This window comes from Sarcophilus harrisii, chromosome 5, assembly GCF_902635505.1.
Source record: "Sarcophilus harrisii chromosome 5, mSarHar1.11, whole genome shotgun sequence".
Classification (NCBI taxonomy): Eukaryota; Metazoa; Chordata; class Mammalia; order Dasyuromorphia; family Dasyuridae; genus Sarcophilus; species Sarcophilus harrisii.
Window position 1 is genome coordinate 226,268,181 of NC_045430.1, and position 25,396 is coordinate 226,293,576.

Below are 25,396 nucleotides of genomic sequence, written 5' to 3' on the forward strand. Positions count from 1 at the left end.
TCAGTGTTGGTTTGCACCATCCCTGAAGGTCACCATTAAGTCCCTTGGGTACAGTGTGTCCCAAAATTTTTAAGGTTCAACTTTTTCAGACTTTCAAATAAGACTATCAGGATGCACCATGGAGTAAAATGTTTTCCATATATGCCACAGTACTTGAGGGAAAAAACTAAGTAACTTAAATGTCACAACTCCAGAAGTTTAGATACTCTTAATATAAAGTCAGTCTAGCTAATTAGATAGTAAAATCTTTGATTTTCCTGACTTGACCATTCAATCTTTACTAATAGCCTAATTCATTGCCTCCTAATAGTGACTGACTTTTTGAAGGCAATACTAGAAATATTGACTCAGAAGGTCTTAATAAAGTAGGACAATTTCAAGTAGGGATCTGACAAGAGGCTATATCTTTTTATATTAAAATTTTATTTTTTCTTAATTACATGTAAAGAAAAATTTTAAACATTTTTTTTAAAGTTTGAGTTCCACATTTTCCCCTCTTCCTTCCAGAAGACAAGCAATTTTATATAGATCATACATGTGTAGTCATGCAAAACATTTTCATGTTAGTAATGATGTTGAAAAAAACAAGTTTTTTAAAAATATGCTTCAATCTTCATTGATTTTATCAGTTCTTTCTCTGGAGAAGTGCTTTTCCTCATAAGTCCTTCGGAATTGTCTAAGAACTAAGTCATTAACAGTTGATCATAAAATGTTTCTGTCACTCTTGTCCAAAGTCACACAAATTAAAAGGGACAATACCACAATCCAAACCATAGCCTTTTATTCCAAATTCAGTGTTTTTTCCCCTACTACACCATGCAACTTTCGTTAAGCAGCGTTTTTTGTTTGTTTTTTGGCTAAAGCAACTCCCCATAGGCAATTTATTAACATTAAATAGGATGTGATCAAGTTTCATAGTGCTAATAACATGTTCCTGTCCTCTAAGAATTTGTATATGTATTGTCTAGAGATCTTTTTTTAAGTTTTATTAATGCCTCAAAAAAAAAAAAATGCTGTGACTGTATTCAATGTTCTGTTTCTCCTGTTCTCATTTCATTTTGCATCAAATTAAATGTCTTCCTAAGTTTTTCTTAAAATATACTGGAAAGACCTACATGAATGATTCAAAGTGAAGTAAGCAGAATCGGGACAACATTGTACAATGATTAATTATGATTGACTTCGTGCTTCTTAGTAATAGAATGATCCAAGACAGTTCCAAAGGACTTTTAATGAAAAGTGTTATCCACAGCCAGAGCATAAACTGATCGAATCTGAATGCAGATTGAAGCACAATACTTTTACTTTTTTTTGTATTTTTTTCCTTTTGATGTGTTTCTTTTTACAATGTGTGACTAATATGGAACTATATTTTATATGATTACACGATATATAACCTATTTGAAATTGCTTGCCATCTTAGATAGCCAGTTAATGTCCTTTGGCTATTTGTGATGAGGCTGTTCTCCCCGACCAGCCTAATTGATCTTTAAGAGATTCACCAGAAAGTTATCTGGCAAGTAATGAATTTTATTTTGTGAGTGTGCATTATTTTTTCATTTGACAAAACTTGCAAAGACCAATAGGAATTATGTTTGTTGTTAATGGAGGTAGCTTCCATGATCAAAAAAATTTGGAAATAGATTTTATAGTATAGATTTGACATACAATACTTTTTAATCAAATGTGAAATTGTAGGGCCACTTAGGCATTTTTTTTTTTTTTGGGTGATTTTGAATTTTTCTTTTGGGGCTGAGTACATGAAAGCAAAATGGAGAAAGTGAAAGTGATCTTGCACCCCTAATTTGTAAGGAGTGCACCAAGCTGCCCTCTGAAAGCATGGGGGATCTGCCTAGGCCTTTCAGGCTTCCAAATGTGGGGACTCGAGTTTTATCTGAGTCAGGTGGGGAGAAGGGCAATTGCCTCTTTATCTCTATAGCCCAAACTAGCCCAAATTAGGTTGCTTTCATTTATCCTGTTCTGTACCAATTAGTTTGCTCATGTTTAGCCCTAGAGGAGACTCCCTTTATCATTCATTAGCTCAGTTTTTCACCTTGGTCTCCAGTTCACCTTCCCCCCTCACTCCTCAGTTTTTCTTATGGCTCACATGGAAAACTCCAAAAAAGGTTCCCAGTATACAATATCAAAAACTAATGGGAGAGATATCTTCATCACAAAAAAGGCACGGGAAATAGCCCGAGAAAATATGCAGAGGCCAGAGATTTAATGTCTTGTTCTGAAAGCCTCTGGGAAGTAAGGTGCAAAAGACTGAAGAGGTCGTAGGGGGCTAAGCTATAAAGGGCTTTGAAAACTAGACAGGACTTTGTCTTTCATCCTGCAGAAATAGGAAGTCACTGGAGAATGAAACGGGGAGGGCCCTAACATGGTCCTCCCTTCTCCAAAGAGAATCAGTAACCCACAAAGGGGGTCCTGATGTGCTCATGGGCCGGACTTAAATGAGGCAGAGTGCACAGTTGTGGGCCTCACTTTCCTTGAGTCAGCCAGTGTCAGGACAAACATTGACAAGCGGCGGTGGCTCAGGATGAAGTTGGTGACACAGTGCCTGCCCCACCGGGCAAAGTCTGCCGTATGTGGGACAGAATCTCCCAAACTCACCAGCAGGTTGGGACTTGTTGGTCAGCCCTCGCTCGTCAGCCCATCTGTTGCTGCACTTGGCAGCCTTTAGAGCCACAGGTGAGAGTTGGGTGAAGGGTGATTCCCAAAAGAGTGAGCACCCCTGAAAGGGCTCGGCAAGCCCAGGCACCGGGGGCTGGTCCTCTGCCAGCTCCAGGGAAGAGCCTGGAGGCTGGCAGACTGGCCAGAAGGCTTTTTCAGTAGTCAAGGCATGAAGAGGCAAGAGCCTGCGTTAAAGTGGCAGCAGTATCGGAGGGATGGTGCAAAGGTGGAATCAATAGTCAGATGTGGGACGGGCAGGGAGGGTTGGGGTGGGGTTGAGAGAGGTGAGGAATCCTGGATGGCTCCTAGGCCCAAAGCCTATTTGATATATCCGAAAGACAGTTAGCTAGAGGTCAGGGAGAGATTAGGACAGGAGAAGGAGGTTCTGAAATCCTCAGCATAGCGGTGGTGAGTAGCTCCATGCTTCCCTGAGTGTGGTTAGGAGCCAAGGTAGCAGTGATGGAAGGCTGAGGCTTCAAAGGGGGGGGAAAAAAAGAGGGAGTAGTGAAAAGCCAATAGATAAGGGGATTTCAGAACTCTCAGGATAAATTTGTTGGTTATTGCAAGATCAAGACCATCTTTGTGTGTGGCTGAGTTGGGATGGTGGAGTAGTTCATGGTTGTAAATAGATTGAGAACTGAGTATCTAGGTAGGGTGTTTGAAGGAGAGTCACCCTCTACAAAGGACACAGTCTGGTGCTCATGGTGGCCCTAATCTTAAATTAAGTCTCCATATCTAACCTTGGCTGCAGGGTATGTCTACTCACAGGTCTCAACTTTCTATATAGAAACTTTTACCTGCTCAGTTTCTGATCTAGGCTAGTTTGCCCCTTCATAGGCAGCTCTGGGCACCATTCCTGGGTTTTGTCACATTGGTGACAAGACATAGTACAGACATCCTGTTGGCTTTTAACTCTGCTGCAACTCAGAACTCCTACACACAAATAATCCAACAGGCCTGGCACTGCAGTGTCAGGGACCACAAGTGTGCACCATCATACCTGCTGACCCATTACTAGAAGGCTAGAGCAGGAAATACACAGGCTTTGACAGGTCCTACTAAGGTAGAAGGGCTTCCTTCAAATGTGGCTAAAAAGGCTAAAGAATGAAAAAAATGGAGAAAAAAATTTTGAGAGATGAGAGTGCTGTATCATCAAGCATCAAGAAGCAGGCTGGAAGAATGTACAAACAAAAAAAGAAACTGAGCATTTTTTGTTGGCAGTGATGCTCAAGGTACAAATTCAGAAAAAGAATGACTCCCAAAACATATACAGGCAATGCCTCAGGGCCCATAGCTTGGGTACAGATTCACCCAGAATTCTTAGAAAAGATAAAGCAAAAGATTGGGTGGGGGGGAGGTTAAGCTTTTAAATGTTTTTATATGGGGAATGAAAGTGTTTGGGGCAAGGGTGGAGAGATAAAAATTGACATAATGGCACCAAAGGTATAAAACCTTGCCCAAGCAACAAGCTTTCTGAAAATTTAAATAGATCAAATAAAAACCAGTGACTTAATTGGACAGTAAGAAATATTTTTTTTAAAAGTCCAAAGATTGAAAAATGGGAGAAAATGTAAGATACTTCCTGACAACGACTGACCTGGAAAACAGATCAAAGAGAAGAAAAGAGATTAGACACTATAACCCAAAGAGAGCCTCAACATCCTATTTCAAGTTCAAAGAAAGCTGCTCCAGGACCAGGAGATCATTATATACTTCAACAACAATACTAGATGATGACCAGTCCTGATGGATCAGGCCAACCTCAGCAACGAGATCAACCAAATCATTTCTAATGGAGCAGTAATGAACTGAACTAGCTATGCCCAGAAAAAGAACTCTGGGAGATGACTAAAAACCATTACATTGAATTCCCAATCCCTATATTTATGCACACATGCATTTTTGATTTCCTTCACAAGCTAATTGTACAATAATTCAGAGTCTGATTCTTTTTGTACAGCAAAATAATGTTTTGGTCATGTATACTTATTGTGTATCTAAGTTATATTTTAATATATTTAACATCTACTGGTCATCCTGCCATTTAGGGGAGGGGGTGGGGGGGGGTGGGGTAAGAGGTGAAAAATTGGAACAAGAGGTTTGGCAATTGTTAATGCTGTAAAGTTACCCATGTATATATATCCTGTAAATTAAAGGCTATTAAATAAAAAAAAAAAAAAAAACAAAGAAAGCTGCTCCAATCTTAGAACAGGAGGCAAAGCAGATAATAGGGGAAGAAAATCCACCAATTACCTCCTGACAGAAGGCTCAAGAATGAAAGCTCCCAGTAAAATCATAAGCAAAATCAAGAAAAAATACTGCAAGGGAACAGAATTAAAGTACCCAACTGTGTATGGGTGTTTTTGTATATTTTTTCTTCTTTTGACCAGTTCAGATGTGAATGAGATTAAGTATCAGTTGCTTCCTTCAAATTTTCCATGTTTGTATAGATGTCGATTTATGGACCTTTACTATGTATGATACTTGTGCCTAATTTTCCTTTTCTTTCCCCACCAATGTAGTTTTCCCCTTCGCTTTCCATTCTTTTCTTAAGGTCATCAAGATATAACATAACTACTCCAAGACCTTATCTAATTGGACTCCCTTTGTGAACCTCTCCATTCCAGTTTACTTTTTTTTTTTTTTTTTTTTTTTTTTTTTTGCTGAGGCAATTGAGGTTAAGTGACTTGCCCAGGGTCACACAGTTAGGAAGTGTCAAGTGTCTGAGCCCTTGAATTCAGGTGCTCCAGGCTTCAGGGCTGGTCCGCACCAACTAGTTGCCCCCTTGCATTTACTTTTTAAAACTTTTCTTCATATCTGCATTTAAACTTCAAAGTTTCTCTATAGCTTTGGTCTTTTCAACAGGAGTGCTTGGACATCCTCTATTTCAATAAAAATCTTTTTTTTTTTTTTTTACCCTGATCTTTAACTCATTCTCATCAGAACTGGTCAAAAGAAGGAAGAATATACAAAAAATGCACACACACACACACACACACACACACACAGAGTTGGGTGCAAAAACCCATTTTACTCATCAGGAAAATAGGAGGAAAGGGGGAAAAGAAGAATAAGAATTAAAAGGAGGGTAAATTAAGGGAGTGGGAACAAACTAACAACATATAAAAATATAGGTCTTTTTGAGGTGACAAAAATAGGAAGGGGTACTCGTATATTGAGGAAAAGTTGAACAACTTATGGCATATAAATGTATACTATTGTGATGAACTCTTATCAGCATAAATTATCAGAGAATTAATGATGAAACATGATATTCTTAACAGAAGTGAAAATCAGACTGCAAAATGAGAAATTTTTTTTTGGACATGGCTAATGAAATTGTTTTGCTTGACTGTGCATGTGTGTAATGGGCTTTGTTTTTCTCATGTTCTTTATTGGAGAGGGAGGAAGATTAGAAGGTAGATCTTGGCTAATTAGAACAAACAAGATTTTTTAAAAATAATTTCTGATGCAAAGTAAAATGAGCAGAACCAGAATGATATTGTGCACAGGAACAGCAATGCTGTATGATGATCAATTTTGAGGGACTTAACTATTCTCAGCAATATAATGATCCAAGATGGTTTCAAAAGATTCATGATGAAAATGCTGTCCACCCTAGAGAAAGAATTGATGGAGTCTGAATGAAGATCAAAGCATGTTTTTCACTTTCTGTATTTTTTGTGCTTTTTTTTCCCCTTTGCATCTGTGTCTTCATCATGACTAATATGGTAATGTTTTTCATGAATGGATATATTTATATATAACTCTTATCAGATTGCTTACTGTCTCAAATGAGGGGAGGGGAGGAGAGGAAGACAGAGAAAATTTGGAACTTAAAATAAAAATGAATGTTAAAAATTCTTTATATGTATTTGGGAAAAGATAAATTATTATTTAACAAAATAATTTCTCGGTTCACAGTAGTGAATGACTGGTAATCTGGTGTTCATAAGTGCAAAGATCTAAGCTTTTCAGACAAAACTTCACTGTTTGACCGAAATTTCTGGGAAAATTGGGAAGCAATTTGGTAGAAACAAAGGTATAGACCAATATCTTAGAACATATAAGGTCAACAAGGTCAGATGGATACATCACATGGGTACATGATTTAGACATTATTGGCAATACCATAAGCAAATTAGGGAAGCATGGAATATCTTACCTGATACATTTACAGAAAAGAGAATCATTTATGACAAAATGAGATAGCATTACAGGAAGTAAAATGGATAATTTTGATAACATTAAATCAAAGGTTTTACACAAATAAATCCAATGCAGCCAAGACTATAATGAAAGCAGAAAAGTGGGAGAGAGGGAACTTTTACATCAAGTTTCTCTAATAATGGTCTCATTTCTCCATATGTAAAGAACTGAGTCACATCTATAAGAATATGAGTCATCCCTCAATTGATAAAAAGGATATAGACAAGCAGTTTTCAGGAGAAGAAATCAAAGCTATCTGTAGTTATGGGGAAAAAATGTTCTAAATCACTATGGATTATAATTCTAAGGTACCATTTCTTATCAGATTGGCTAATATAACAAGAAAAATATGACAAATGTCCTTGAGGATATGAAAAAAATTGGGATACTAAACACTGTTAGTGGACTTGTGAACCGATTCAACCATTCTGGAAAGGAATTTGGAACAATTCTCACAATTCCATAAAACTGCTTTCCCTTTAACCCAGCAATAACACTACTAGGGCTATACCCCAGAGAAATTGAAGAAAAGGAAAATGACCTATATGTACAAAAATATTTATAGCAGGTTTTTTTTTTTTTGTAGTGGCAAGGAACTGGAAATTGAGGGGATACTCATCACTTGGGGAATGACTAAATAAACAAGTAATGGTATATATGATTGTGATGGAATATGTTATTTTTTTGTCTTTTTTAAAATAATAGCTTTTTATTTTCAACATATATGCAAAGATAGTTTTCAATATTCACCCTTGAAAAACCATGTTCCAAATTTTACTCCCTCCTTTCCCCCACTACCTTTTCTAGACAGCAAGTAACCCAATATATGTTAAACACATGCAATTCTTTTATACATTTCCATAATTATCACACTGGACAAGAAAAATAAGATCAAGAAGGAAAAAAATAAGTAAACAAAACAAAAACAAAGGTGAAAATCCTATGTTGTAATCCACATTCATTTCCCACAGTCCATTCTCTGGGTGATGATTATCTCTAATACAAGATAATTGGAACTGGTCTGGATCATCTCATTGTTTAAAACAGCCACGTCTATCAGAACTGATCATTGTATAATCTTGCTGTTGCCATTGTATAGTGTTCTCTTGGTTCTTACTCCACTTAACATCAGTTCATGTAAGTCTCTCCAGGCCTTTCTGAAATCATGATGGGATACTATTATGCTATAAGAAATGATGAGCAAGGTATTTTAAGGAAAAAAAAAAAAAACTGGAAAGATTTCTATGAACTAATGCAAAGCAAAGTGAGTAGAACCAAGACATTGTATACAGTAACAGGAATATTGTATAATGATCAACTGTGAATGGCTTAGCTTTTCTCAGCAATACAATGATCCAAGACAATTCCAAAAATCTATTGCTATTTGACTCCAGAGAAAGAATTGATGGAGCCTGAATATAGATCAAAACATACTTTTTAATTTTTCTTTTTCTTTTTTTGGTTTGTATTTTTTTTGCAACATGGCTGACATGAAAATATTTTACATGACTACACATGTATAATCTAAAATTACTTGCTTTCTCAAGGAGAAGAAAGGAGGTCTAGAGGGAGAGAATTTGAAACTCAATTTTAAAATAAATGTTAAAAATTGTTTTTACATGTAGTTGGGAAAAAACAAATTTAAGAAAAAAAATAACTTTTCCCTGAAACAAAGATTTATCTTTTTAATTGTAATCATCTACCAGTATTGGATAGCTGCAAGACATGTAATATTAATTTCTGAAGAATTAAGAAGAAAAAAATCATTATTAATCAAAAGGGCAATGTAGAAGCAAATAATGGAGGCAGGCAAACTGCAATCAAAAAATATGAATTATCAGAACAAATAATAAATTATAACTGGAATAAAGCATGTCATCAAAGAAATACTTGGTTGAAAAAGATGATGGGTTGATTATTTGTTGAGTAGGAGACATAATTGGTGGACAGTCCATGGCCTCCAGTGGTATATTCACAACATCAAAAGAAAGGAAGGAAGGTTCCTTGCTGAGGAGGTGGTGCTCCGGTGAAGAATTTATAGGAAAATATGAACGAAAGGAGCCATAAGCAAGCTAAGCACAGGTAGGTCACACTCTGAATTCTTGGAGGGAACATCTATTTTCATAGTATGATAAATCCACTTCATTATTTGGAGGTATATGTCATATACATTTCAAAGGTAAACGCCTTGAGAAAAATGACTGTTTTCTCCTGTTATTCCTCATAGCCAGGATTATGCTGGTAACTATTTAATAACCAGCTCAATGAGGGGGGGATGAGAGGAATATACGCAGGACACACTTTTAAGTTTAATCTAAATTTCCTCCATAACTTTCTTAAGTCTAGACAATTAACAATACAATCAAGCCCTAATTTATAGTTGTCAATATCTGTCATAAATGTTTACACCGAAAATTTAACTACAAGCTCTCTCAAGATAATTTGAACTGGCTCCAACATCACTCCTGCCAAATTCTTTGTCTTTAACTGCACAGAGTAGACAATTAATAAAGAATAATTTGAATTCAATAAAATAAACATTTTCAAATATTTTCTATAGTTATCCATCTTCAAATTGGATGAAATGGCTATATTAGTCCTTAGATGGAGGTGGTACTTTCAACAAATAGTATATTCTATATATACAATGGAAAAACTTCAAAAACTTTGGAGAAAAGATGTGAGGAATGGTTCAAATGTGCAGTGCAATTAAAGGGTTAAGAATTTGTTAACTTTGTAAACTTCCAGATATTAGGAAAAGTATTTATAGAGGAAAACAATACAGTAGACCTCCATCCTCCCACATGCTGTTTTCCATGTCTAGTGTCAGCTACTTCTAAATATTCTAGACAACACTGACAAAGCAAGAGCTTTGTTCTTAGATTGCACAAGGCAGTGACAGCTTCATTTTGTACTGAGCCAATGAATTAAAAGAACTGTTTACTCTCATCACTTGGCCAGGCAATTAGGACAAATTGAATTGCTCAGGTACAAGTGTAAGAGGTATGGACAAAAGCCAAACTTTCAGTTTTATGGCACTGGGTTTTTTTAATTCCTTTTTTTGTTTCCTTTATTATCTTGCTTTAGTTTATTGCTGGAGATGAAGCCCTATTTAGGATACTATTCTTTTAAAATGCTACATCTTTCCCAATAAACTTTGTATACAAAAAACTCACATCTGCATCCAGAAAGCTATGGAGAGTGAAAGTAAATCAGCAAATGCCATATTCATTTTTTTTCTTTTTCTTCTTTTTTTCCTCTCATTTTTCCCTTTGTTCTGATTTTTCTCTCCCAACATGATTCATAAAAAATGTGTTTTTTAAAAAATGAAAACACATGTATGATCAGAAATATATATACTTAATGCTACATATGATAGACATCTGTGTGGCATGGGGCATTGGTGAGAAGTCTACCTGTACATGGAGTCAAAAAGACCTGTATTTTCCTTTGACATTTATTAGCTGGATGATTAATGGCAAATTTTTTAGCTTCCTTGACCCTCCTGCTCCTCATTTGTAAGATGGGGATAATAATATTTATAGTTCCAACTTTATCCACTGGTAGTTAGCTTGAATGAGGTGATATTATTTACTTTGCTGCTATTAGGTTTGCATAAATACAATCAAATAAAATGTGAATATACAGAAATTGTACATATAACCATGTTTAATACTTATCTTTAAACCTGTTAGAAAAAAAAAATCATCGGTCCACCGTTACACAGCTCCAGTTCTAAAACACTGTTTCTCAAAGTATATTTTCCAACTTCTGCAGTTCTGGGAAGCAGTCCAAGGAGCTCCTCTGGGGAAAAAAAAAAGTGTCATGGCAGACAAGTAGAACAAACCCCTCCATCCACCTTTTTGTCTGGGTGGCCCGCACCACCTGCCCAGAGCTACTGCAGTCAGAGTTACAGCCTTATCTCGGGGTGCACATACTATGGCAGCTAGTGCCTGGAAACTCCCTCCCTCCATAGCACATAGGCCTATTTTTCTCAAAAGGGCTGCAGGCTGCAGTTAAACTAAACTTTTTAGCTTGGGTCTTCCAAAACTTTCCTGAGAACAATGGTGCCCTCCATCCCTACTTGGGAGCCTCTGCTTTAGGCCCACCGCTTTGCTTTTGCCGACAAACACAGCCCAAGATCTCAAGAGTAAGAAGGAAGAGGAATTTTTCATTTCCATCTTCTTTAAGGGATATTTGCAGCCTCCTATCTGTGGGACTATGTTTGGAGGTGAAATTGAAAAACAGAAACCATTGTGGGAACTAATACTTTTTTAAAAAAATTTTTAAAGTTTGATACATTTTCAGATTACTCTCCCACTCCTTGAGAGGTCTCATGATAGAGAAAAATAATTGAGCAAAATTAACTATAGGACGTCATCTAACATCCCACATTTGTAATAGTGGCCTCCAATTCTTTTTTTTTTTTAATGAATCCATTTTTTTTCTTTCCAATCTCCCTAAACTATTAAGAAAATAAGAATACAAAATAAAATTCCTTGTAATAAATATGTACAGCTGAGCAAGATGTACCCTCACAAATTATAATATATAGAGAATGTGTACATATGTATGTGTGCATATATATTAAATTTATATATTATAATCACATTCTGTTGCATTGATATTTTATATTATATTTATATGTTTTATTCAATACCCTTAATCAATATCCCTAATCTATCTCTCTGACAGAAGATAGATAAGTAGTTAGAATATTTTATCTTTAATCCTCTGGATTCATGGATGGTATTGGTGGTATTGACGTGATGGTCATCGTTCTTACAGCTTTTAAAGTTTTGTCCTTGCAGCATTTCGATTATGTAAGTTGTTCTGGTTCTGCTTATTTCATTTATCAGTTTATAAAAGTCTTTAGAACATAATTTTTATGATATGATAGTATAAATTGTTCTCCTGATTCAACATGCTTCACGTTCCCTTGCTATCTCTATTGTACGTCTTAGAAATAATCCATTTCCTCATTTCTTATAGAACAATAGTATTCCATCATATTAATATGCCATAACTTTCAGCCATTTGTCCATCAATGGACCTTCCTTTAGCTTCCCACTTTTCGCTACTACAAAGAGTTGCTATAAAAATTTTTGTATGTCTAGGACTTCCTCCTCTTTCTTGATGCCTTTGGCTTATAATCCTAGCAGAGTTAGAACTAGGTCAAGAGCATGTACTGTTTTGTGACTTTTTGTGTATAATTCCAGTTTGCTTTCCAGGATAGTTGTACCTATTCACAGATGTACCAACTTATCTATTTTCTTATAGCCCCTCCAACATTTATAATTTTCCTTTTTTATCATCTTTGTCAATCTAATGGATGTGAGATGGAATTTCAGAATTGTTTTTCTCTAATTGCATTTCTCTAATTAGTAATATTTTGACATTTATTCATATGACTAAATAGCCTTGGTCTTTTCCCTTGAGAACTGTCTGTTCATATCTTTTGACTATTAGTAGGGAATAGTTGATCTTATTCCTATAAATTTGAATATTTCTTTACTTTGAAAATGACACTTTTAGCAGAGAAATTTCTCAATCTTTTCTGAGATAATTGCTTTCTTTTCAATTGTATCTTAATTTGTGTAAAAACTTTTTAATATTCGTGTAATTAAATTATCCATTTTATTTTCTGTGGTCCCTCTATTCCTTATTGGGTTATAGACTTTTCTTTTATCCTTTAGATGTGATAGGTAATTTTTTCCATGTTTCTTTAATTTGTTTGTGATTTAATTTTTCATATATAAAGTCATGTATCAATTTAAATATTATCTTGGTATAAGTTGTTAACTTTTGCTTAAAATCTAATTTCTCCCATACTACTGTCCAATTTCCCTAGATATTTTTGTCAAATATTGAGTCCTTATCTTGATAACTAGAGTCTGTGTTTATCAAATATGCTTCTGCATGTTGTATATCTAATCTTTTCGCCAGTTTGATCTATTTTTTTAACTAGTACCAAATTATTTTTTAAATCACTGCTTTGTAGTATTGCTAAATGCTTTTCATTTACATTTCTTTTCATTATTTCCCACGAGACTCAAGTTTTTTTGACTCCATAAGAATTCTTTTTTAGATTTATAAAGTAAATTTGGGTTGTTTGATTAGTAAGGCATGGAATAAATAAATTTAAGTAGTTTTATCATTTTTATTATATTGATTCATTCTTTCCATGAACAATTAATATTTTTCCAATTATTTACTATTCTATTTCGGTAAGCAATAGTTTATATGTGTTATTTACATAATTCTTTTATGTATTTTGGTAGCTAGACCCCTAAGTATTGTATACATTCTGCAGTAACTTTGAACGGAATTTTTCTTTCTACCTCTAACTGCCATGCTTTATTTGTGTTATATTGAAATGGTGATAATTTGCATGGATTTCATATCTGCTAAGGTTGCTTGAGGTTATTGTTTCAAATAATTTTTTGTTGATTTCCCATACACTAATTCCCTTAATTTCTTATTCTTGTCCATTTCACATAGACAGCATTTCTATTCATATGTCAAAGAGAAGTACTAACAATGGATTTCTTTCACCACTGTTTTAACTGGAAGCGATTCTAGTTTATATCCATTTCATATAATGACAACTTTGGCTTTATGTATATGCTATTTATCATTTTAAGGATTGTTCTTATCTTTATAAATTTTTAACAAAAATCAACATTGCATTTTATCCAAATATTTTTCTTTATCTTTTGACACTATATGATTTTTGCTGATTTTAATATAGTAAGTTCATAGTTTTCCTAATTAAAAGAAACTTGTAGTCCTGTTAAAAATCCAATCTATAGTATATAGTCTTTGTGATTTTTAAAAACTTTTTGATAAAAAATTTTAAATTTTTGCATCAGTATTCATAGGGATATTGGCCTGTAGAGTTTTCTTTTTCTGTTTGATTTTGCTTGTTTTACACATCAAGGCCATATCTGTCACTGAAGGAATTTGGATTCCTTCTTTTATCATTTTTATAGACAGTTTATATAAATATTAGAATTATTCTTTGAATATTTAATAGAATGTACTTGTGAATCCATAAGATCTTTGAATTTTTTTCTTTGGAAATTCATTTATGTCTTGTTCAATTCCTTACTCTAAAATTAGTTTGTTTAAATTCTCTATTTCTAGTTCTGTTAATTTTGGTATTTTCTATTTTTTTGTAAATTTTTACTTATTTTACCTCAGTTGTCGGTTTTGTTGTAATATAATTGGGCAAAATAATTTGCCGTGATATCTTGCATTCTCAATTTATGAATTCTTTTTTCTTGTTTTTTTTACTAGTAATTTTGTTTCCCTCTTTTTTCTTCCTTAGTAAAATTAACTAATGGTTTTATCTGTTTTATATAGGGGTTTTTTCCCAGACTGGCAGGTCTTCTAGTTTTCATCTCCTCCCCTCAACTTAGTAAACTTGCTGATTGCAGGTTAAGTCTCCAGAGGGCATCTGCTACTGAGGGTTTAAGGCATTCAGTCCTAAAATAATAGCACAAGACTCCAGCCGGATGTACTTCCCTGTAATAATAACCCAGTAGACACAAGTAACTCAAAGTGACATCATAAAAACAACAGTAACATACCCTTCTCCCCATAAACTAGAGGTCGACTCTTCATAACTGTATGCATTGCCAGGAGGGAAGAGTGTGCACAAATAAAGTAAATGGAGAGAAAGGTGCACATTTAAGTAAACCATAGGACCATGTAGCACAGCAGGGCCACAAGGTATTCTCCCTTTCCATATGCCAGACCTCCTGGATATAGCATCTCTGACAGGCAAATCCCTCACTCAGGCTCCCAACTCACAACTTCCATTTCCCAGGACTGGTTCCTGCTTCTCTCAGTCATGTTTCCTGACATGCTGAGGGTCTCCTACAAGACAGATGGCTTTCCTGGAAGATGCCGGAGTAAGAGGTGGGAGGTAGAGGCGGGTGAATAAATCTCATTCTTTCTCCCTGGCAATGGGAACTCTTCTTTCTAAACTGTCAAGTTCTTCTTCCAAAGTTGGTTCTCTTCTGTGCTTCTGGGACTCTCCGGGGGTCCCACTGCCACCTGTCCTTAACCAGCAAGTGTCTAGCAGCCTTCTGGTTTGGTCAGGCCTGGGAGAAATCCACACCTCATGATGCTCTCTTTGGAGAGATGTGAAAAGCATTCCTCTCCCACAGAAGGTTTCATTTTTGTCTTTGCCTCTCCAGTCTCAACAGCTTCTTAAGCAGAGCAGGCAGTTTGCACATGCTGGTCGACCACCTGCAGCTACAGCTACCCCGGTACCTGGGAGCATTAAAGAGACAAATCAAACTAAACCATCCCGAGTTCTCATTCCTCGGAGGAGGGAGCTGCGACGAGAAGGTTCTTCCAGCTCCAATCTGTGGAAAAGGAAAATAGTCATCTCTTTTCACCAGAGAAGGCCATGATGTCATTTTACCTTCCCCTTCCTCACTGTGTGTCCTTGAACAAATCACACAATCATTCTGAATCTACTTGCCTTTTTTTATAAAATGGACTTGTAAATACTTCCCTGTCTCCCTTACAGAACTGGCCTGAAGCTTAAATGTAATAACATATTTGAAAGTGCTTTGTAAAAGCACAAAATACTGCTCAAATATTGCAATCCTTTTAGAAGTGTATTTGGAAGTACAGTTACTTAAAACTAGGTGTTTAAAGGAAACTCTGTGGATACATGCTAGGTCCAGTAATTGATGTGTCATCAGGGTAGAACCTTTAATTGATGTGTCATCAGGGTAGAACCTTTTTTTTTTTTTTTTAACCATATGTTCCTCAGTTGATTTGAAGTTTTCATTTCTGAACTCTAAATAATAATGGGCTACTGCCAGTCAGTGTAAGCCTTGCATGGAATGCATCTAGCTTTATGTGTCCACAGAACAAGAATGGATAGAATGAGGGTCTGAAAGTGAGTTCAGAATCTTCTCTTCAAACCTCATGCTAATCTTGCAATAAGTGGGACAGTCTGAGTGGGTAACCGGCCTTTGATAGAAGCAGCGTTGGAATGTTGATATAAGAAAGCTCCCTTGTCTGTTAAGCATGACAGTTGGAATAAGGCAGTTAAAGAAGCAGCTTATTCATTTAAAGGGCAGAGAGGAGCAAGAAACATGAATAAAGAATGCTACATGAGTGAGGAAAAAAGGTATATTAAAAAAAAGTATAAAACAGCCAAAACAAAGTGGATAGAAAAAAGGAAAAAATGATTGGAAAAAACAACATGGCTGTTCTCTCCCATTTATTATAGCATACAAAAGGTTTGACCTTCATTCTTACTCATGAGAGAAAATACTAGCTGATAATATTTGGGTTAGAATAAGATGTGGTTTCTGGAACCTATAATTTTGAGTAGTTTATATAAAGTATTTTGATTATCTTACTGTCTGCTCCCACCTAGAGCAAGGGTTTCTAAAGTTTTCTTTTTTCTGAATCCCTTTGGCAGTGTGGTAAAGTATATGAATCCTTTCTCAGAAGAGTACTTTTTAAAAAGAAAAAAAAAATAGAGGAAATTTATTATACTGAAATATATCCATCAAAATTTTTTTTTTTTTTAAGTTCATGGACCTCAGGTTAACAATTCTTAACCTAGTAAATAAAGAGCTCTTGGCAAGGGAATGAGACCTTGTGTTCTTGACCTGCTTAACAACTTTTTTAAGTTGAGTAACTTTCAAAAAGTCATATAATCATGCTAGTCAGGTATTTTTCCATTGGTAAAATTAGAGGATTGGATTAGATAATCTCTAAAATCCTGATACAGTTACCTTCTTTAGATCTCATACTCATTCTGAAGTCTCCAGTTTCATTTGTCTCAAGAATCAATCATTTTCTCCTATTTCTCTTCAAAACCAGCAATTCTTTTACAACTCCTACTCTACCCTTAATTAAAGGATAGACACTGGCAACACATTGTCCCTAGAATTAGCCCAATGGATAACCCATTTCTCATATGATTACTACATTATCTATCCCTTTTATGAGCAAGGGGGACTAGGCAGATAAGTTTCCATAATGAAATCTATGTATCAGGAGTGCATTTTGCCCCACATAAAATAGAACAATGTTCTCCAGAGGATTGCCTGAAATATATTTAAAGGTCCTATGAACTCTGGCTGGCAGGTTCCATGAACTGTAATATAAGAATATCCATGAAAATAAGAAAAGGTTGATCATTGGAAACCTTTAAGAAGAGAATAATTTTAATTGACACTGTGCCATACATGTGTCATTCAGCATTCCAAGTTCTGGACATACATGGACCAACTTTGGAGACAGCTTCAAAAAACTCCTTGGTTCATTTTAACTCTACCCAGAGTTCTCTCAAATAAGTCTCCAAATGTAGTTCATATTTAAGTCCCCACAGATGTAGGTAAAAGGGTTCCCAGCCCCACATAAACATTGAAGGCAATGAGGGATATAAGATACAGGGCTGCCTTTATTTCTTCCCACAAACAAGCAAACAGAACATAAAGGACTTAAACCACAGACAATATAATCTCATAGGAATTCATAGAGAACTGACAGAAACCTCAGAGGTCATTTACTGCAGCCTCCTCATTTTACAGACAAGAACATTGATGCCCAGAGAGGAGAAGAGGCTTTGCCCAGGCCCACAATATGTGGCAGAGCCAGGACTGAAATTGGTTCCTGATTCCCAGCCTGGCACCCATTCCATTCCCTCTCGGTGCTTCTTTTCTCTCAGGAGAATCTCACTTTTCCCTAAGGCCCTCATATGATCTTTATACCCCCCTCCTTCCTAGACTGTCCCAGAAAGGAAACATACTTGAGGTTTCTAAAGAGGCAGCTCCTTGGCATTCCATAGAGTCCCACTTTCATACAAGATGCCACACAGATACCCCCGAAAGGGAAGTGCACCTGGGCCTCCTCTGCTCAATTCCTGGGCAGCAGAATTCAGATCTTTTGCTCTCCCCATGCTTTGGTCCCTTACTGATTCTCCAGCTATAGGGGCCATAGATCCAGTTCTCTTCCCAAGAGCCTGACGTTGTCCCTGAATTGCCCTGCTCTCTAAAAATCTTGGGTTCTGGAACTATCAAAATCAAATATGCTAGAGAGGTAATTCCATGCATGGTACTGCCCCCAAACTCCCCCTTCTTTCCCTCGGCAACTCTCACTCCATAGTTATGTGGTTAACGTTGTGTTAGCCTACCACATGCCTTTGCCGTATTCTCCAGGCTCTGAAGAGTCCGAGAATTTTGATATTCCAGTACTTGATGGCTGCCCCTTTTTAGGTCAAAAGACCACGTTTCTGGGGAACTGCTCAGCAGACAAGTATACCCTGCAGATGAGAATCTGAATTGTAGCCAAAAGGTAAAGATTTCCTTTCACAGCAGACTTTCCTAGCACAAAAGGGTCCTGATCTACACCTTTCCCACAACAATCTAAACCTTTCTAATTAACTCAGAGACCCTTTCTCAAAGAGGGAGGTGTGACTATCCATTAGTACCAGTGAGCATACCCACATGCTCCAGAGGGAGTTGTGATAAATGTCTAAGACTCTGCTCCCTGTGAGCTCATCCACTTCCTCAGGGAATTCTCCTAATCAAGAGCAAAGAACTCTAGACCAAGGAGAGACATGGAGTCAAAAGCCAACCTTGATCTCTTTGCTAGTTGTGTATTTATCATCTATCTGTGTTTCAGTTGCTCTATAATATTTGTACTATGCTCGCTCCCAAGGTTTTTAAAGAAAGCACTTTGTCACCCTAAAGCACTATGTAAATGGAAGCTGTTACTGTTACTTCCACCAACCCTTCCTTATCTCGGTTCCTAACTTCAGGAAGCTCTGGGCAGAAGGCTTACCCAGGTACACTCAGAGAAGCATTCCTACCCCACCCCCTCCCAGAGTTGTGACTCCCCCCACGCCCCCCAAGGTCTAATCACCTTCAAAAAGATCAGCTCTACATCTTTCAGAGGGTGGGTCCATTTTACAAACAACATCTCAGGAGCTTGGGTGGTATGTATTTTAGAGACAACCCCAGAGTGAAGGAGAAGCCAATATAATCCTCTCAGCTACTGCACTGCTATTGAGGAAGGGACCCTGAAACTCTCTAAAACTCCTTGAAGGAGAGATTCCCAGTGGACCCTGTGTCTGTGGGACCCTGCTCGAGGGAAACAAGATAAACAGCTTCATTCTGTTATCTAGGTGGGGCTGTTTGAGTCTGGAGCTGGAGAATGGAATTAAAGAGACTCATTCAATTCTATTCAATTCCAGCTCAAACTCCACCCAACAAGCCCCCCAGCCGGACCTGCCCTGAGCTTGTAGCCAAGGCTTCTATTATAAACAGAGCCAATCTTAAACCCTCTCTTTGCAGAGCACCTGCCATGCCATGCTATGCTATGCCAAGAAAGCCTTTGCCCGCTGGAATGATACTCTCTTTCAGCGTTCCTTCTCTTTATCCTCACCTAAGATTTTATACCTCTCTGTCAGGATCTCTCCACTAGAAACTTTACTTTTCTGTTGGGACCTTGCCAGTTTGGGGGCAGTACCATGCATGGAATTAGCTCACTAGCATGTTTGAGTTTTATAGTTCCAGAATCCAAGATTTTTAGAGAGCAGGGAAATTCAGGCACAATGTCAAGACCTTGTCTTTCTATACATGCATAGCAAAGGCTGACTTCCAAATGCCAATAATAAACTTTTTACCAGTCTAGCTTTTTGGGTTTGTAAATTCCTTTCCGAAGGACCTCTGTGCCACCAGAAGGGAGGTTCCCATAACTCGTACCCTGTGTTGATCCTAAAGGGGATTTAGGGAAGCCAAACCTCTTCATTTGGTTCCCTGAACCCCAAACCTGCCACTAAACCTCATCATTTAACTCCCTGATCACTAGGAACCCTAATCTCATCATTTTGGTTCCCTGATCCTGAATCTAACCTCATCATTTTGGTTCCCTGAATCTCATTACTAGTATTTGCCATTTCCAGGGCTTCCTGGGTGATATAGCGGTAACCTATCCAGACCTATATATACACTTCCTTTTTCTCTAAGCCCTTTCTAGAGTATCAACTTGAATTTTTCAATGTAACCTCAGGAAAACTGATTAATATTTCTGGTTCTCAAAGCCTTTTAAGTGCCATATTTCTGAGAATCTAAGTCTCCACCATAGTTGGGGTCCTCCACTCGGCTGCTTATTGTGTAACTAGACCAAAAGATCAGGAACTTTCATTTTGGAAACACTGGCCCCCATTAGCCCTACATGGCTTTATCTTGGGAGATTTAAGGTCCAATTCTCCGGCTGCAGGTCTCTGCCCCAAAGTGGGGTCCGGAGCTCAGTCTAATTGTGGGATTCCCTCCTGTACTCACTAGACTGGACGTGGTGGCCCTGTCCTAGCAGGGGACCTAGATCAGCAGGACAAGCCAAAACACACACTGCTGCTTTGTGAGCCATAAACTCTGACTGACAAGGTGTAGGCTCTCCTCCCACTGGCCTGGAGGCCTGATGCATTTTTATTTCTGTCCCCAAGCCTTCTTGCCTTCCAGGTCCCTATTTGGTTGTGCTGTTCTGTCCGCCAAGGTCATTCAATCCCTGCGCTCCATAAATTTTCTTTTTAATTCTTGGTGCCTTTAGGACTCCTGGCTAAGGTGCCTGCTTGAATAAAAGCACCAGCCTGAATAATGATAAATAAATCCAATGAGATAGTACAGTAAATGATTTCAACCACACTAGCACTGTACTGAAAGTCTTCCAGAATGTCATAGAAAATAAGACTGGGGGTCTGCCAGCAAAGAGAAGCCTGGAGAGAGTTCCAGAACAGGAAACAAGCTGGAAGTCAGCCACAATGAGCCGAAATGTCTCAGAAATGTTTGTAAGTATCCAATAGGAAGCTCTGAGAAAGCTACACTGTGGACCTTGCAAGCAACTGGAAGAGGCAGTGTCCAGCCAGACATGGAGTCCGTCAGACGAGGACATCCTAGATCTAGTAGCCCTAAAACACCACAGAAGGTCCTCAAGATCCCACCTGCTGAACCCCAGAGTTCGAATCTGGCCTCAGACACTTACGGACAAGTCCCTCAGCCTCTGCTTACCTCACTCCTCACCTGTAAATGGGGATGATAGCAGCACCTACCTCAGCAGGTGGTTGTGAGGATCAGATGAGATTTTTGTCAGGTGTCTCGCACATAGTAGGCACTATATAAATGTCTATTTCCTTTCCTTTATTTCTGACATTGAACTATCAAAGTTTATTTTCAGTGAGAAAGCTGATACTTGGCCAACTATTCAACTTCTAAATGTTAATAATCTCCAGAAAGGAGCTTCTGTTCCCCCACTTGCATGTTCCTTCCCACCATTACTTGGTAATCCCTCATACCTAGATGCCAAGGAGCCACACTCCCTGTGCCATTTGGAATGGAGACTTGTTTTATTTCACTAACACGCCTTAAAGGCCACGGCTGCCTTCCCCTTGCCTCGGAGGCGAAGTCTCCTGGTCAGAGGGGAGTGAGCTCGGCCGCTTGCTCCGCATGCTCCGAGAAGAAACTAATGGTGAGAGAGCCCAAAGGAGGACTGAGAGTCAGGGATGGCAGCTGGGATTTGGGCAGTTCAGTCACCTTTCTACCTGCGCAGCCAGTGAATAGCCTAAAGCCAGTAATAAGAGGCATTTCTTTACAATCTGTCCAAGGGAACTGATGTGATATGGTGATTCATTTCTGTCTTGCCTCCCCACTTGCTTGTCATGGAGACTTTGTTCTAAGAACAAAGCTTGTCCATTCTGTAGACTTTGTTTGCATTTCTGTTTTATCATAAAAATAGAAGTGTAGTTGATTAGAGCAATTTTGGAGTTTCATCATTAAAAAGAAAGTTTGACGGGGGAGTGACCAGCATTTACACATTAGAAAATGTGATATTAAAAAGGAGACATTAAAAAATATCTATTAAAAATAGATTCTCTGTGAAAAGTCAGTGGGATCTGTCATAATTAAGGACTCTAGAGCTAAAGAAAGAAGAGTCTTATTCTCTTATGTTCAATAATTTCCTAAAGCAAGTTCAAAGTACGAATATGGGATTTTCCCTTAAAGAAGTGAGCATGCCAGGAGTTTCTGTCTGGTGAGGGATAGGGAGTGCACGACTTTGGATGCTACAACTTTATTCCATTGAGGCACAAATAGAACCTTTTTCTAGCTTTGAGCCAAGAGGTGGTAGGTTAAAAAGAGAATAAGTCATGTCTAGTAAAAGAATAGTGCCTGGAACAAACTGCTGATGACCAAACTCCAAAGGTGGGAGCCAAGGGGAGGAGCAGGAAGCCTAGTCCTTTTTCTCTACATTAGCACAAAAGAATCTTTTTATATCTTACACAAACCACCCTTCATCAAGACATCGCTATACCTTTATAAGAAACCATGTGCTACAGGGAAAACTACTCTGGACTTAGAGTCAGGAAGGACTTGGGCTTTAACATAGCCTCTGATATTTGTTTTGTATTGATTATCAAGGCATTTGATCTCTCAGAGATTCACTTTCCTTATCTGAAAAAATGAAGATCATAATACATGTAGTATTATCCTTCCAGTGTTAACAAGGAGATTCAAACTAAATAACTGCTCTTTGTACACCTGAAAGCGGGGTATAAATGTCACATTATTATTCTAACCACTAACTAGATCTTTGAGGGAGGAAAGGATCATTCCTCCCCCCCACCCCCCTAAAGCTTGCCTTTAAAGTGAAGCCCTTCATGTTCAGACAGTGCAGCTAGAGGAGGTCATTCCACTCCACTCTACACTTTTGAACATGCTGTTATGGGGAGTTGTGGTCCGGAAGGAGTTCACAGAACCAGGCAGGCTAGGGCTAGGAGAGCCTGGAAGATTGAAGCGGTCTGAGCTTCCTCTGGCAGCCTTCTACCCATTATTAGGGGCCAGTCATTAGCAGCCCAATCCCATTTATCCATTTAACATCAGTGAGCTTTTGTGAAGGAATAGGTGCTTCTAAGTTATAGCAACTTCCCCCCTTCTTCCTATTACACCCCGATGTTTGGAAGGAAGTAGGTTCAAAGCTTTAGCTCAGTCCCTACATCGCACTTGTCCTGCTTCCATGTTCAAAGGCAGCCTGGCTCCAAGATGAACCTTAGCTACCACAGGGATGGATCCTTCCCAAGAGCACTTCTTGTTCCCTGGGGCATTGAAGTCAGGCTGGCTAGAAACATGGCCTGGAACTCTGAGCTGCGGAAGTCCCCGCTGCACCTTTTGGAACTCAAGTTATAAAAACTGGACTATTCACCTAGAACTGAAAAAAAATAACTTGAGAGACCCATTCACAGGGCCCTGGGACCTAGGGAGAAAAGGTCCTAGGAGATTCCCTGAACCAAGGGATATTCCCTCAGTAAAGCCAGAAAGAAGAAAAAAGCAGTGGATGCTAAAATGCCTCCCCTTCAACCCTGGCTGACCTGTAGGAACCAGAGATAGAATATCCGTGCAGGATCCAGTCTTTCCAAGGCCCTTTCCTTACACGTCATCACAATTCCACCAGAAGCAAGCTCCCTAAGCCTTCCCATGTAGAGAGATGTTATTCCAAGCGTTCTTCATTTTTCTGAGACCTTTTTTTTCACTCTCTGTCCCTGACTCCTTTAAAATTTTGCATTCCTCAACAAACAGGCTGGAGGCACATTGAGGACCTTTTCTATGTCCCCAAGTCCAAAGCAATCTTCTGGGGTCTTTGGGGAGACAGAACATTATTCTATCACTCACTTCCCCAGTGTCCAACAGAAAAAAAAAAATCTCAAAAGAGGCAATGTGGCAAGACTTAAACAGGGCCACAGGGACACTGAAAAATCATAATTGTCTCCAAATAGGGAGTTAAGTAGATTCAACAAACAAGAACATTTCACAAAATTTACCAAATATTACTCTTTTTTTAGTATTCAACAAAGGCTGATGACTTCTCAAATGACCCTAATCAACCCATAATCAAAAAATAAAAGGAAAACAAATAAGAAGTCTTCTTATCTCAAAAGGGTATTTGGTTCTGACCATGTAGATCTCTCCCTAACAGGATTTAGGACCTGAGATCAAGTAGAAATCATTTCCCCATCTCCCCCACCACCAAATGAGAAGCCAAACCAACAAGGCTTGATGCCTACCAAGTTACCTCTATGTCCCAGGGGACTGGGGCTTTCCCTTTTTCTTTAGTGATCTCTTACTCTTGCTTTGAACCAACACAATGTGTGGATTCAATTACTGAGTAAGGCCTAAAGAAAAAAGAAAATCGTATTTCCTATTTTAGGAAAACTGAATACTATCACAATCCCTGAGCTCATGGAAGCCACTCCTTCATCCTCTGGGTGAAAACTCTATCATGATTCTCTCAGAACATGAAGTCTTCCCACTTAGGTCTGGATTCTAAGTGTCTCTTTCTATGGAGGGCGTATCAACAAACAAGTTGGCAGAAATCATCTCGAATTGAACTCATGAGAAAACATCAGAAAAAATCAACTGGAAAATAAGTCTCTACTACCAATTTCTCTAGTCTTGGGGGGTGAATGTCAAGGGGTCCCTGCAAGTTTAAAGGGATCATTTTCGTTCCAGACAAGCACCCACATGTAGGAGGATTGCTGCATCTGCTCTTCAGAGCTCTAGGAGTAACTCTGAGATGTTGAGCTATCTCTTCTTATGCATCCTACAAACTAACTCCTCCCCGTGGTCAGGGATCACTCACTATTTCATTTAATCACTTAACATCAATTAGCTTTTTGTGTGTGTGTGAGGCAACTGGGTCACATAGGTAGGAAGTGTTAAGTGTCTGAGACGACCAGATTTGTACTCAAATCCTCCTCACTTCAGGGCTGGTGCTCTATCCACTGAGCCCTAGTTCCCCCATCAATTAGCTTTTGATATTTGCTTCTAAGAGATAGGAAACAGATATTTCCCAACTTCCTTCCAACAAATACCTTGGGTCATGTTTTCCCCTATAACATTTCAACTACAGGGGAAATAGGCCCAAAACTTAGCTCAACCCAGCATTAACCCCAGCCCGGCTGCCCAGGAAGTCCTTGTCTCATCTACGCTGAGCTGTGTCATCCCAGTGGTCACTGATCCTGGGAGTGCAGGAGCTGGGCTGGCTTCAAAGCCTGGTCTGTAATAGGGACACAAAATGACCCTCTGGGCCTTTTGCAGCTCACAGTCAATGTAATGGGAAAGTAGGAGGGGACCAAAGTATGGCTTTGTTAGCCCGTAGTTCCTAAGGGCATTTTCATGGATCATAGTTTGGCTCTTCCCCCAGCCCATTTTGCAGAGTAAAAAATCTTTATGAAAGGAGAAATTCTCTCCACCAATTGGTGGAGAGAGTTTATATATATATATATATATATATATATATACATATATATATATATATATATATACACAAAAAAAAAAAACCCAGTAGTAATGACCTTTTAGAATTATCATACATTTTAGATATCATAATGAAAGTAAAACCAATTTTTAAAGTGGATATTTCTACTTCCGATTACCCAGGAACTTGTCTAGACTTTGCAGAAGTAAAGGTATCGGGACTGAAA